This window comes from Chiloscyllium plagiosum, chromosome 28 (assembly GCF_004010195.1).
Source record: "Chiloscyllium plagiosum isolate BGI_BamShark_2017 chromosome 28, ASM401019v2, whole genome shotgun sequence".
NCBI classification, from domain to species: domain Eukaryota; kingdom Metazoa; phylum Chordata; class Chondrichthyes; order Orectolobiformes; family Hemiscylliidae; genus Chiloscyllium; species Chiloscyllium plagiosum.
The window spans coordinates 1068263-1081874 of NC_057737.1; the positions used below are offsets into that span (position 1 = coordinate 1068263).

Consider the following 13612-nt stretch of genomic DNA (forward strand, 5'->3'; position numbering starts at 1 on the left):
GGAATGAGTTAAAGGAAAACTTCATTCCCAGCAGGAGCCAGGGATGACACACCTGACTGGCACTGGGATGTCACACTCGTGTCCTCTGTCTGAACCAAGACTGTAGGGCATCATCATATTGGGCAGAGCCAACTCCATCTCCAACATTAACCCTTTCAGAAGCAGCAGGAGGAGAGCTGAACAGTGGGAGTTCGGGGGAACATGTACAATCCAAGCTGGGTTGTTCATAGCTCCTCAAACCCAGGGGAATGGGAATGTGGAATCCTCTTCCCAGACGTGGCTGACGGAGCTTCCAAGACTAAGATGGACAGAGTTTCGTTAGGGGGCAGGGGATTAGGAATGGGGAGAATTTGAGGGAAAGGGAAGAGATTGATGATCTAATTGAATGGTGGACCAGGCTCAAGGGGCTGATTGGCCTCTTGCTGCTGTGATCCTCATTCAGCAGTTCAGCAATACCCCCTGGGGCCTTCACTGACACTTGTCATGATGCTGCAGAATTCCCGATGAAGCTCACTGGGCTAAGATACCTGGGCTGGGGGCGCAGTGAGGGGGTGAGGGGAGGCAGAGGTGGGGGAGGGTGGGGGAGCTGCTGTACTCCCTGTGGAGAAACAGACAGATCCCAGTGTCCGTGTTGTTTCAGGATGTCCGGAGTACGGCTGAATACGAGGTCAGCCACTTACAGGGAGCCATTCGCATTGACCCAGACACCAGTGACATGGATCATCTGACCAAGGAGCTGGGCCTGGCAGGTAGGGGGCAGTCTAACTCCCATCCCGGGGCTCCTCACCCCTCAGGTTCTCAGCTGTGTGGACAGGCCTCCAGCCTGGGAGATGGTTAGAGTATACACAGTGTCTGCAGTAAAGAGAGCCTCTTCCCCAACTTCTTAACTCAAAATCTTAAACCTGTCACCCAAATCCTTGTACAATTATCCTTTGGGAAGTTGTTTTCCTGCTCTATGTTGTCTAGACCTTGTTCGTCTTGATCCGATCCCCTTTCAATCTCCTTCGTCCTCCAGCCTGACCTCTCACCTTTGTACCCTCCCTCCTCCCTTGGCCCTATTCTGGTCAATCTCCTCAAAGACCCTCACATCCCTCTCCGAGGGTCACCAATGAGATCCAATCTATTCCCGGAGTCCCTATCACACAATATGGGCCGTGTCCCTGCTTATGATCCCCTGCCTTCCTACACCAATCAGAAAGCCAACACACTCATTACCCATTTGGACTGTGGGCCAAACGCCCTCTAACTCCCCATTTTCAAACGGAATGATATATTCTTCAATGTTGCTGGGATTACCCTCTGGGTTTTGTCACAGCTGGACCCTGGATGTTAAATTCCAATTCCTGGAGACTCTGGGCCAGTCAGGCAGGGCTGGTGAGTTAATCTGTGGTTATCGGCAACTGGACACAACCCTCTGGCTGTGGTCTAACCAAAGCTCAGTAAAATGTCAGCAACATGCCTTTCACTCCTGGTAGGAGAAAGTGAGGTCTGCAGATGCTGGAGATCAAAGTTGAAACTTTCCTGAAGAAGGGCCTGTGCCCGAAACGTCGAATCTCCTGTTCCCTGGATGCTGCCTGACCTGCTGTGCTGTTCCAGCAATAAAGTTTCAACTTTCACTCCTGGTACCAACACTCAAACCAAGGGCCCCAGAGGGATTGCTCATGTCCCTCTCAATATCACGGAAGATGGAAATAAGGGAAGATGTTTGAGAGAACTCCAACCCCTCAGCCCATCACAGTTAACCAACTACTCCTAACTCCATTGGACTGGCACCTTCCTCAATCCCGAGACTTTGTGTATGCTCTACATCTCGTTGTTATCCTGGTTTCAGGCTCTGAATGCAGTGTTTCTTCCAGGTTCGATGGATAAGACAGTGGTGTGTTATTGCACAGCGGGATACCATGGGTCGGAAATGGCTGAGAAGCTGCAGCATTCTTTAACACAAGGTCGTGAGCAGGAGGGACGTGGCTCACCCAAGGTTTATAACCTGGAGGGGGGGCTGGCGAAATGGGCCAATGAGAGGAAGCCCATGGTGGACAGCAAGGAGCAGCCAACCAAACTCGTTCACCCATACAACAAGGAGTGGGCTTACCTACTCCAGCCAGAGTTCAGGGCCCCTCTCTGAGGCTCCGGAGGTGGGGGGGGGGGGGGGGAGTCTCCCCGATGGAATCCACAGCAGCTCATTTACAACAACACTCAGGGAGGGCTCGCTACCTGGGGAGAGAGCCATCGAACGGGGAAGGATCAAACTCGGTGCAGCAGCTGTGTCATCCCTCAGAAACGGGATGAGGGAAACTGTCTCAGAATGTTCTCCTGTGATGCTCACAATAAAATAATTCTCTCCAGCAAAGCGACTCTATAACTAACTATCACAACGGCCCGGTGCATTCACTGACCCTCACTGGGGTACAGTCCCACACACACTGACCCTCACTGGGGCACAGTCCCACACACACCGACCCTCACTGGAGTACACTCCCACACACACTGACCCTCACTGGGGTACAGTCCCACACACACTGACACTCACTGGGGTACAGTCCCACACACACTGACACTCACTGGGGTACAGTCCCACACACACTGACACTCACTGGGGTACAGTCCCACACACACTGACACTCACTGGGGTACAGTCCCACACACACTGACACTCACTGGGGTACAGTCCCACACACACTGACACTCACTGGGGTACAGTCCCACACACACTGACACTCACTGGGGTACAGTCCCACACACACTGACACTCACTGGGGTACAGTCCCACACACACTGACACTCACTGGGGTACAGTCCCACACACACTGACACTCACTGGGGTACAGTCCCACACACACTGACACTCACTGGGGTACAGTCCCACACACACTGACACTCACTGGGGTACAGTCCCACACACACTGACACTCACTGGGGTACAGTCCCACACACACTGACACTCACTGGGGTACAGTCCCACACACACTGACACTCACTGGGGTACAGTCCCACACACACTGACACTCACTGGGGTACAGTCCCACACACACTGACACTCACTGGGGTACAGTCCCACACACACTGACACTCACTGGGGTACAGTCCCACACACACTGACACTCACTGGGGTACAGTCCCACACACACTGACACTCACTGGGGTACAGTCCCACACACACTGACACTCACTGGGGTACAGTCCCACACACACTGACACTCACTGGGGTACAGTCCCACACACACTGACACTCACTGGGGTACAGTCCCACACACACTGACACTCACTGGGGTACAGTCCCACACACACTGACACTCACTGGGGTACAGTCCCACACACACTGACACTCACTGGGGTACAGTCCCACACACACTGACACTCACTGGGGTACAGTCCCACACACACTGACACTCACTGGGGTACAGTCCCACACACACTGACACTCACTGGGGTACAGTCCCACACACACTGACACTCACTGGGGTACAGTCCCACACACACTGACACTCACTGGGGTACAGTCCCACACACACTGACACTCACTGGGGTACAGTCCCACACACACTGACACTCACTGGGGTACAGTCCCACACACACTGACACTCACTGGGGTACAGTCCCACACACACTGACACTCACTGGGGTACAGTCCCACACACACTGACACTCACTGGGGTACAGTCCCACACACACTGACACTCACTGGGGTACAGTCCCACACACACTGACACTCACTGGGGTACAGTCCCACACACACTGACACTCACTGGGGTACAGTCCCACACACACTGACACTCACTGGGGTACAGTCCCACACACACTGACACTCACTGGGGTACAGTCCCACACACACTGACACTCACTGGGGTACAGTCCCACACACACTGACACTCACTGGGGTACAGTCCCACACACACTGACACTCACTGGGGTACAGTCCCACACACACTGACACTCACTGGGGTACAGTCCCACACACACTGACACTCACTGGGGTACAGTCCCACACACACTGACACTCACTGGGGTACAGTCCCACACACACTGACACTCACTGGGGTACAGTCCCACACACACTGACACTCACTGGGGTACAGTCCCACACACACTGACACTCACTGGGGTACAGTCCCACACACACTGACACTCACTGGGGTACAGTCCCACACACACTGACACTCACTGGGGTACAGTCCCACACACACTGACACTCACTGGGGTACAGTCCCACACACACTGACACTCACTGGGGTACAGTCCCACACACACTGACACTCACTGGGGTACAGTCCCACACACACTGACACTCACTGGGGTACAGTCCCACACACACTGACACTCACTGGGGTACAGTCCCACACACACTGACACTCACTGGGGTACAGTCCCACACACACTGACACTCACTGGGGTACAGTCCCACACACACTGACACTCACTGGGGTACAGTCCCACACACACTGACACTCACTGGGGTACAGTCCCACACACACTGACACTCACTGGGGTACAGTCCCACACACACTGACACTCACTGGGGTACAGTCCCACACACACTGACACTCACTGGGGTACAGTCCCACACACACTGACACTCACTGGGGTACAGTCCCACACACACTGACACTCACTGGGGTACAGTCCCACACACACTGACACTCACTGGGGTACAGTCCCACACACACTGACACTCACTGGGGTACAGTCCCACACACACTGACACTCACTGGGGTACAGTCCCACACACACTGACACTCACTGGGGTACAGTCCCACACACACTGACACTCACTGGGGTACAGTCCCACACACACTGACACTCACTGGGGTACAGTCCCACACACACTGACACTCACTGGGGTACAGTCCCACACACACTGACACTCACTGGGGTACAGTCCCACACACACTGACACTCACTGGGGTACAGTCCCACACACACTGACACTCACTGGGGTACAGTCCCACACACACTGACACTCACTGGGGTACAGTCCCACACACACTGACACTCACTGGGGTACAGTCCCACACACACTGACACTCACTGGGGTACAGTCCCACACACACTGACACTCACTGGGGTACAGTCCCACACACACTGACACTCACTGGGGTACAGTCCCACACACACTGACACTCACTGGGGTACAGTCCCACACACACTGACACTCACTGGGGTACAGTCCCACACACACTGACACTCACTGGGGTACAGTCCCACACACACTGACACTCACTGGGGTACAGTCCCACACACACTGACACTCACTGGGGTACAGTCCCACACACACTGACACTCACTGGGGTACAGTCCCACACACACTGACACTCACTGGGGTACAGTCCCACACACACTGACACTCACTGGGGTACAGTCCCACACACACTGACACTCACTGGGGTACAGTCCCACACACACTGACACTCACTGGGGTACAGTCCCACACACACTGACACTCACTGGGGTACAGTCCCACACACACTGACACTCACTGGGGTACAGTCCCACACACACTGACACTCACTGGGGTACAGTCCCACACACACTGACACTCACTGGGGTACAGTCCCACACACACTGACACTCACTGGGGTACAGTCCCACACACACTGACACTCACTGGGGTACAGTCCCACACACACTGACACTCACTGGGGTACAGTCCCACACACACTGACACTCACTGGGGTACAGTCCCACACACACTGACACTCACTGGGGTACAGTCCCACACACACTGACACTCACTGGGGTACAGTCCCACACACACTGACACTCACTGGGGTACAGTCCCACACACACTGACACTCACTGGGGTACAGTCCCACACACACTGACACTCACTGGGGTACAGTCCCACACACACTGACACTCACTGGGGTACAGTCCCACACACACTGACACTCACTGGGGTACAGTCCCACACACACTGACACTCACTGGGGTACAGTCCCACACACACTGACACTCACTGGGGTACAGTCCCACACACACTGACACTCACTGGGGTACAGTCCCACACACACTGACACTCACTGGGGTACAGTCCCACACACACTGACACTCACTGGGGTACAGTCCCACACACACTGACACTCACTGGGGTACAGTCCCACACACACTGACACTCACTGGGGTACAGTCCCACACACACTGACACTCACTGGGGTACAGTCCCACACACACTGACACTCACTGGGGTACAGTCCCACACACACTGACACTCACTGGGGTACAGTCCCACACACACTGACACTCACTGGGGTACAGTCCCACACACACTGACACTCACTGGGGTACAGTCCCACACACACTGACACTCACTGGGGTACAGTCCCACACACACTGACACTCACTGGGGTACAGTCCCACACACACTGACACTCACTGGGGTACAGTCCCACACACACTGACACTCACTGGGGTACAGTCCCACACACACTGACACTCACTGGGGTACAGTCCCACACACACTGACACTCACTGGGGTACAGTCCCACACACACTGACACTCACTGGGGTACAGTCCCACACACACTGACACTCACTGGGGTACAGTCCCACACACACTGACACTCACTGGGGTACAGTCCCACACACACTGACACTCACTGGGGTACAGTCCCACACACACTGACACTCACTGGGGTACAGTCCCACACACACTGACACTCACTGGGGTACAGTCCCACACACACTGACACTCACTGGGGTACAGTCCCACACACACTGACACTCACTGGGGTACAGTCCCACACACACTGACACTCACTGGGGTACAGTCCCACACACACTGACACTCACTGGGGTACAGTCCCACACACACTGACACTCACTGGGGTACAGTCCCACACACACTGACACTCACTGGGGTACAGTCCCACACACACTGACACTCACTGGGGTACAGTCCCACACACACTGACACTCACTGGGGTACAGTCCCACACACACTGACACTCACTGGGGTACAGTCCCACACACACTGACACTCACTGGGGTACAGTCCCACACACACTGACACTCACTGGGGTACAGTCCCACACACACTGACACTCACTGGGGTACAGTCCCACACACACTGACACTCACTGGGGTACAGTCCCACACACACTGACACTCACTGGGGTACAGTCCCACACACACTGACACTCACTGGGACACTGACTCTCACTGGTGTACAGTCCCACACACACACAGAACCTCACTGAGGTACAGTCCCACACACACTGACCCTCACTGGGGCACAGTCCCACACACACACTGACACTCACTGGGGTACAGTCCCACACACACTGACCCTCACTGGGGCACAGTCCCACACACACTGACTCTCACTGGGGTACAGTCCCACATACACTGACTCTCACTGGTGTACAGTCCCACACACACACAGAACCTCACTGAGGTACAGTCCCACACACACTGACCCTCACTGAGGGATCGGTCATGTTCCGTTGAGAGAGTGAAACATGTTGTTTTCCTCCTCCACCATTCCATTTTCACACTGACTCTCACTGGTGTACAGTCCCACACACACACAGAACCTCACTGAGGTACAGTCCCACACACACTGACCCTCACTGAGGGATCGGTCATGTTCCGTTGAGAGAGTGAAACATGTTGTTTTCCTCCTCCACCATTCCATTTTCCTTCCATTCCTGATCTCACATTCTCGCTCTCTCTGTCTGTCTATACTATCCTTCTATATCTGTATCCTTTCTCTAATTTCTCCAGAAATTGGAGACAGATTAGCTCACTCCATTTTATTCCCAGTGTAGGAGAGATTGTGTGAAATCTGATCAGGGTCTGAGCTCTGTGGGGGTTGGTGAGATGTCTGCTAGAATAGCGAGAGAACTCCACTGAGCACTCCACTCTGTGGGAACAATCCGCATGTAGCCCATGGACAGGGGTACCTGATAATTGCCAACCCTTCAGGATTGTGCTGGCACCTCTTGTGTGCACGTGTGGGACACTCAGGAAGCTGTGGGTCTGCACTTCGGGGTTCCCTGAGCATTGAGAGGCTAGAGCGAGGGCACTCTGTGCAGGGACAGACAGCCTGGAGCAGGCTAAGTCTGAAGGCTGCTTGCTCTCTCTCTCTCTGAGCAATCACTCTCACTCAGCACCTCCCTGCACACTCACAGTGTCTGGGCCTCGCTTTCTCTGCCAGGCCATTCCTGTTGGCACTTGATGGTGCACCAAGCTAACAGCTGTCAGGATGGTATTGAGGGGCTCGTTAGTACAAACACAGAGACAGGCTGCTGGACAGGACGGGTCTGTCTGGGGTTCACAGAGACACCACCCACTGAGGCCTCAATCGCACACCCACAGTTAGCACCAGCAAACCACACTGCACCATCAATTCAACCAAGTGGCCCTGTTAGAAACTGGATGGGTCCTAGCGCCCCCAGCACAGTCAGTGCTGGGCAGAGGGTGGGGGGTGGAGGGACATCAAGGCTGGAGTGGGAAACCGGAGGCATCGGCAGAGCTGGGTGGGGTAGGGGAGGTGGGTGACAGTGTGCGTAGGAGGGAGCTCCTGGTGGATGAGTTTGTGAGCCAGACAGCGTCTGGGGAATGGGGGTATGTTAGTGGCAGAGACTGCCATAATGGCCTGTAATGAGGGGGTTGGTGTTGGGTGGGGGGGGGCCATGAATGGGTTTACGTGGCGAAAGTTTAATGCAGTGGGTCTGGGAGCCTGGTGGCCAGGAGGCACCCAATGCCCACAGTGAGCTGATCTCGCTGCCAACACTCACCATCCTCTAGATGCTACACAGGATGGCACGGTGGCTCAGTGGTTAGCATCGCTGCCTCCCAGCACCAGGGACCCGGGTTCAATTCCCACCTCAGGCAACTGTCTGTGTGGAGTTTGTACGTTCTCCCCGTGTCTGCGTGGGTTTCCTCCGGTTCCCTCCCACAGCCCAAGGATGTGCAGGTCAGGGTGGATTGGCCATGGGGATTGCAACGTTACAATGATATGGTTGGGAGAGGGAGTCGGGTCTGGGTGGGATGCTCTTCAGAGGGTCAGTGTGGACTCAATGGGCTGAATGGCCTGCTTCCACACCATCAGGATTCTCTGAAAATGTCTGGGTGCAGTCTGTGTGACAGGGAAAGCCGTGGGATACTGGTCAGTGAAGGAATAAACAGAGCAGCTGTTGGCAAATCGCCCCGCTCTGCTGAGTCTGGAACCATTCCCTCTCCCATTTACTGTCCAGGTTGGGTCAAGCTGCTCAGAGGTCGGGTGCTGATGGCTGGAGGTTTACACTGACACCTCCCAATGATGCTGATGTTTGCAGAAATGTATTAAAAACAGGACAACAAGTTATTATCCATGCAATCTCGAAGGGTTTCCCATTGTGTCATCATCTCTCCTGGAAGAAAAGTCCTACTAGAATCAAAACATTACCTCTGTGTCTGTCTCTCTGTCTGTCTGTCTGTCTCTCTCTCTCTGTCTGTCTGTCTGTCTCTCTCAGTCTGTCTCTCTCTCTGTCTGTCTGTCTCTCTCTCTCTGTCTGTCTGTCTGTCTCTCTCAGTCTGTCTCTCTCAGTCGGTCTCTCTCTCTGTCTCTCTCTCTCTCTGCACAGGTGCTGCCTGACCTGCTGAGATTCTCCAGCACTCTCTCTGTTTGTTGCAGATTTCCAGCAGCTGCAGTGTTTTGCTTTTTCTGAGTTAATTGAGTGACTGAGTTATCAGGATCTCAGTCAGCGGGAGAAACACTCCCGAATAAAACCACTCCGGAATTCGGGAAAAACATCTTCCGCAGGGAATGGGGGGGGTGGGTGAAGGGATTGTGGGACTCACTCCCACAGCGAGTAGGGGGGGATTATGAGACTGACTCCCACAGGGAGTAGATTCAGATTCTGTGCAGATCTCCACTCCGGGAATTCCTTCCTGTTGATCCCTGGATTATAATTTCCCAGCATCCCGGGAATTGTGATCCGTTGGATCCTCAACTTTAAGGATCCATCCTGGAGTTCCCAAGCGATTGGAGTTTGATCTCGAATGTCAGCAGAAAACCTTTCAGGGTATAATGAGAAAACTGAGTCTTGTTTCAGTTTTTTCCATCCATTTGTTAATTAATTCTTTAAAAAGTCCAAGCTCACAGGGAACATTCAGTTTGATTGTCAGCCAACAAACCAATCACCAAATAAAACTGTCAGATGAAGTTGAAGAGTCAGGAGGTTTTGCTGAGATTGTACAAAGCCCCAGTGTTCCCCCACAGAGCTTTGGTGTCTGGTCCTATCTATGGTTGGAGGAATTCCCATTCCAAATGTTTCTTTCATAAGATCTTGTTACATTTTTGTTTATTCATTTAATTTGGAGCAAATTTAAACATTAGATTTCATCATTTTTCTGCATTATTGCCATTGACTAGAAAGATTTACAAAAGACATGGGGGAGGCAATTTGTTTTTCACAGAGAGCAGTTTGTGTGTGAGAGGAATGTCTTGGGGAAGTGGTGGATGTGGGTACAGTAATAACATTTAATAGGCATTTGTATGAGTACATGGATAGGAAACGTTTGGAGAGATATGGACCAGGAGCAGGGTCAGGTGGGAATATGGTTGGCGTGGGTGTGCTTCTGTGCTGGATGACTACCTTTGTCATCATCTCCAAGTGATCATGCTGAAGCTGCTTAGAATTGTGTTGTGTTTGGATTCGAGGCCCAGGCCGAGTGCAGACCAGCGCAGACACTGACATTTTAATTTGTAAATTGTTAACCCCGTTGAGGGTCGTGGTGCTGTTACACTCACAAGGGCTTTGTCACAAGATGTGAAAGTACAGATGTAAAAGTGTGGTGGTAATATTTGAATTGTTGATGTGAAATTGTTCTAAAAAACATGGATTACTTTGTGAGTGGGTTAAGGGTGAGTCAGATGTAAATGTAATGGAATTCTAGGGAAAGTTGAGGTTAACACTGTCTATGTTTTTCTAGCTCTTTCTGAAGGCACTGTCTCAGACATGCAGTGGCAGTAGTGTAAGGCAGTAATCAGTAAGGCTGGAATACTGTGCCCAGTCCCTGACCTAAGGAAGGATAGATTGGCACTGGGAGCAGTGCACAGAAAGTTCACTTGGCTGATCCCAGGGATGGAGGGGCTGTCCTATGAGGAGAGGTTGAGTGGATTGGGGCCTGTACTCATTGAGGTTTAGAACAATGAGGTGACCTTATTGACATGTTTACAAGATGCTTAGAGGATTTGACAGGGGAGATGTGGGGAGGTTGTCCCCCGATGTGGAAGAGTCTGGGACCAGAGGGCAGTGTCTCAGAATAAAGGGTTACTCATTGAAGACAGAGATGAGGAGGAATCTCTTCTCTCAGAGGGGAGTGAATCTGGAGAATTCATCACTTACAGCGAGATGTCGAGGCTGGGTCATTGCGTATAATCACGGCTGAGATAGGTCTTTAAGCAGAAAAGGAATTAACAGTTATAAGGAAAAGTAGAGTTAAAGAGGATGATCAGTTCAGCCACTGAAAGGTGGAGCAGACTTGATGGGCTGAATGGCCTACATCTGCTCCTACATTTTATAGTCTAATGGTCTATGATTAACAAGTTTGATGACAGATGGTGTGAGAGACTGAGGGGGTTATAGGAGCAGGCACTAATCACCCAGTAAGGGGAAGGTCAGGACAGTCAGAACTGGCAGCACGGTAAGGGCGATGGTTAGTTATGGTGATGGTTGGGTTGATGGTTAGTTAGCAACAGCTAGTTGGTGATAGATAGTTAGTGATGGTTGGGTTCATGGTTGGGTTGGTGATGGTTAGTTAGTGATAGTTGGGTTGGTGGTGGCTAGTTACTGATGGTTAGTTAGTGATGGTTGGGTTCATAGTTGGGTTGGTGATGGCTAGTTACTGATGGTTAGTTAGTGATGGCTGGATGGTGATGGTTAGTTAGTGATGGTTGTATTGATGCCAATGTCTCTAAGTGGGTCACTGAGGAGCTTTGAAGTCAGCTTGCAGTAACTGAGCCCAGAGCCGGCAGTAAGGGTGAACCTGGGTGGTGGGCTGCTTCATACAGTCAACCAGTGGCTTCTTCTCCTCAGCCCATCTCAGGAGCCCCCCTTCGAGGTTGTAAATACTCATTGCCCTCTGAAACTGGCTACAATCTCCAGCCAAGAACTCAAGGAGTTTCTCAATCAGCTGTGACGCATGGAATCCGACCGTACAGTAACACACTATAGTCTGAGCAGCATTCCTTCCTGTGAGACACGGAACAAAACACAGGCATTAGTGAGACCGCCATGGAAATAGGGCACACCCAGACACACTGAGACACACTGGGATGCACTGAGACTCACTGAGACACACTAAGACACACTGAGACACACTGAGACACATCGGGACACATTGAGACACACTGAGACACACTGAGACACACTGAGACACACCGGGACACACTGAGACACACTGAGACACACTGAGACACATCGGGACACACTGAGACACACTAAGACACACTGAGACACATCGGGACACACTGAGACACACTAAGACACACTGAGACACACTGAGACACACTAAGACACACTGAGACACACTAAGACACATCGGGACACACTGAGACACACTGAGACACACAGACACACCGGGACACACTGAGACACACTGAGACACACTGAGACACACTGAGACACACCGGGACACACTGAGACACACTAAGACACACTGAGACACACCAATACACATTGGGATACACAGAGACACACCTGGAATCAAGAAGACACACTGAGACCCCAACACACGTCACTGTAACAGACAATTCAACACAAAGACACACACATCCCAAAAACTCTAAGACAACTTGAAGACCTGAAACTTAGTCATTATTCAAGCCAAGAGAAATTTATCAAGATTTTCAATTGTCCCAAATCAATTAGAGCCTGAACCAGCCTCCCCTGGGTGGTTCCCACTGTGACAAATACCAAAGGTTAGTGTATATGATTCACTCCACATCACGGGGCAGAGAGTGAGCACTGCAGATACTGCAGATCAGAGTGGAGAGAGTGGTGCTGGAAAAGCACAGCCAGTCAGGTAGCATCTGAGGAGCAGGAAAATCAACGTTTCAGGCATAAGCCGTTTATCAGGAATGAGGCTTGTGGGTCGGGGGCTGAGAGATAAATGGGAGTGAGGTGGCATTCGACAGAGATTTTCCTGCACTTCCACAGATGTCACCTACAGTATCCATTGCTCTCTGTGGTCTCCTCTACATTGGGGAGACTGGACGCCTTCTCGCAGAACGTCTCAGAGAATATCTCTGGGACACCCGCATCAATTAACCCCACTGCCCTGTGGTCGAACACTTCAACTCCCCCTCCCACTCTACCGAGGACATGCAGGTCCTGGGCCTCCTCCATCACCACACTGTTACTATCTGATGCCTGGAGGAAGAACGCCTCATCTTCTGCCGTGGGACCCGAAAACCACACAGGATTAATGTGGATTTCACCAGTTTCCTCATCTCCCCTCCCCCTCACCTTATCCCAGATCCAACCCTCTTGAACAGTCCTACCTGTCCACCTTCCTTCCCAACTATCTGCTCCACCCTCCTGTCTGACCTATCACCTTTCCCCCAAACCTTCATCTCCCTATCGCATTCCCAGCTACCTTCCCCCTCACCCCTACCCCCTCCTACTCA

General features: G+C 52.3%; 1 long non-coding RNA gene across 1 annotated transcript in view; it reads right to left on the reverse strand.

Moving 5' to 3' along the window:
• Positions 1-10636: 10636 nt before the first annotated feature.
• The window catches only part of LOC122563865, a 4978-nt gene continuing 2002 nt past the window's right edge, over positions 10637-13612 (reverse strand). Inside the window, exon 2 of the long non-coding RNA XR_006315755.1 lies at positions 10637-12176. This is a non-coding gene — a long non-coding RNA (uncharacterized LOC122563865). The remainder of the gene's footprint in view (positions 12177-13612) is intronic.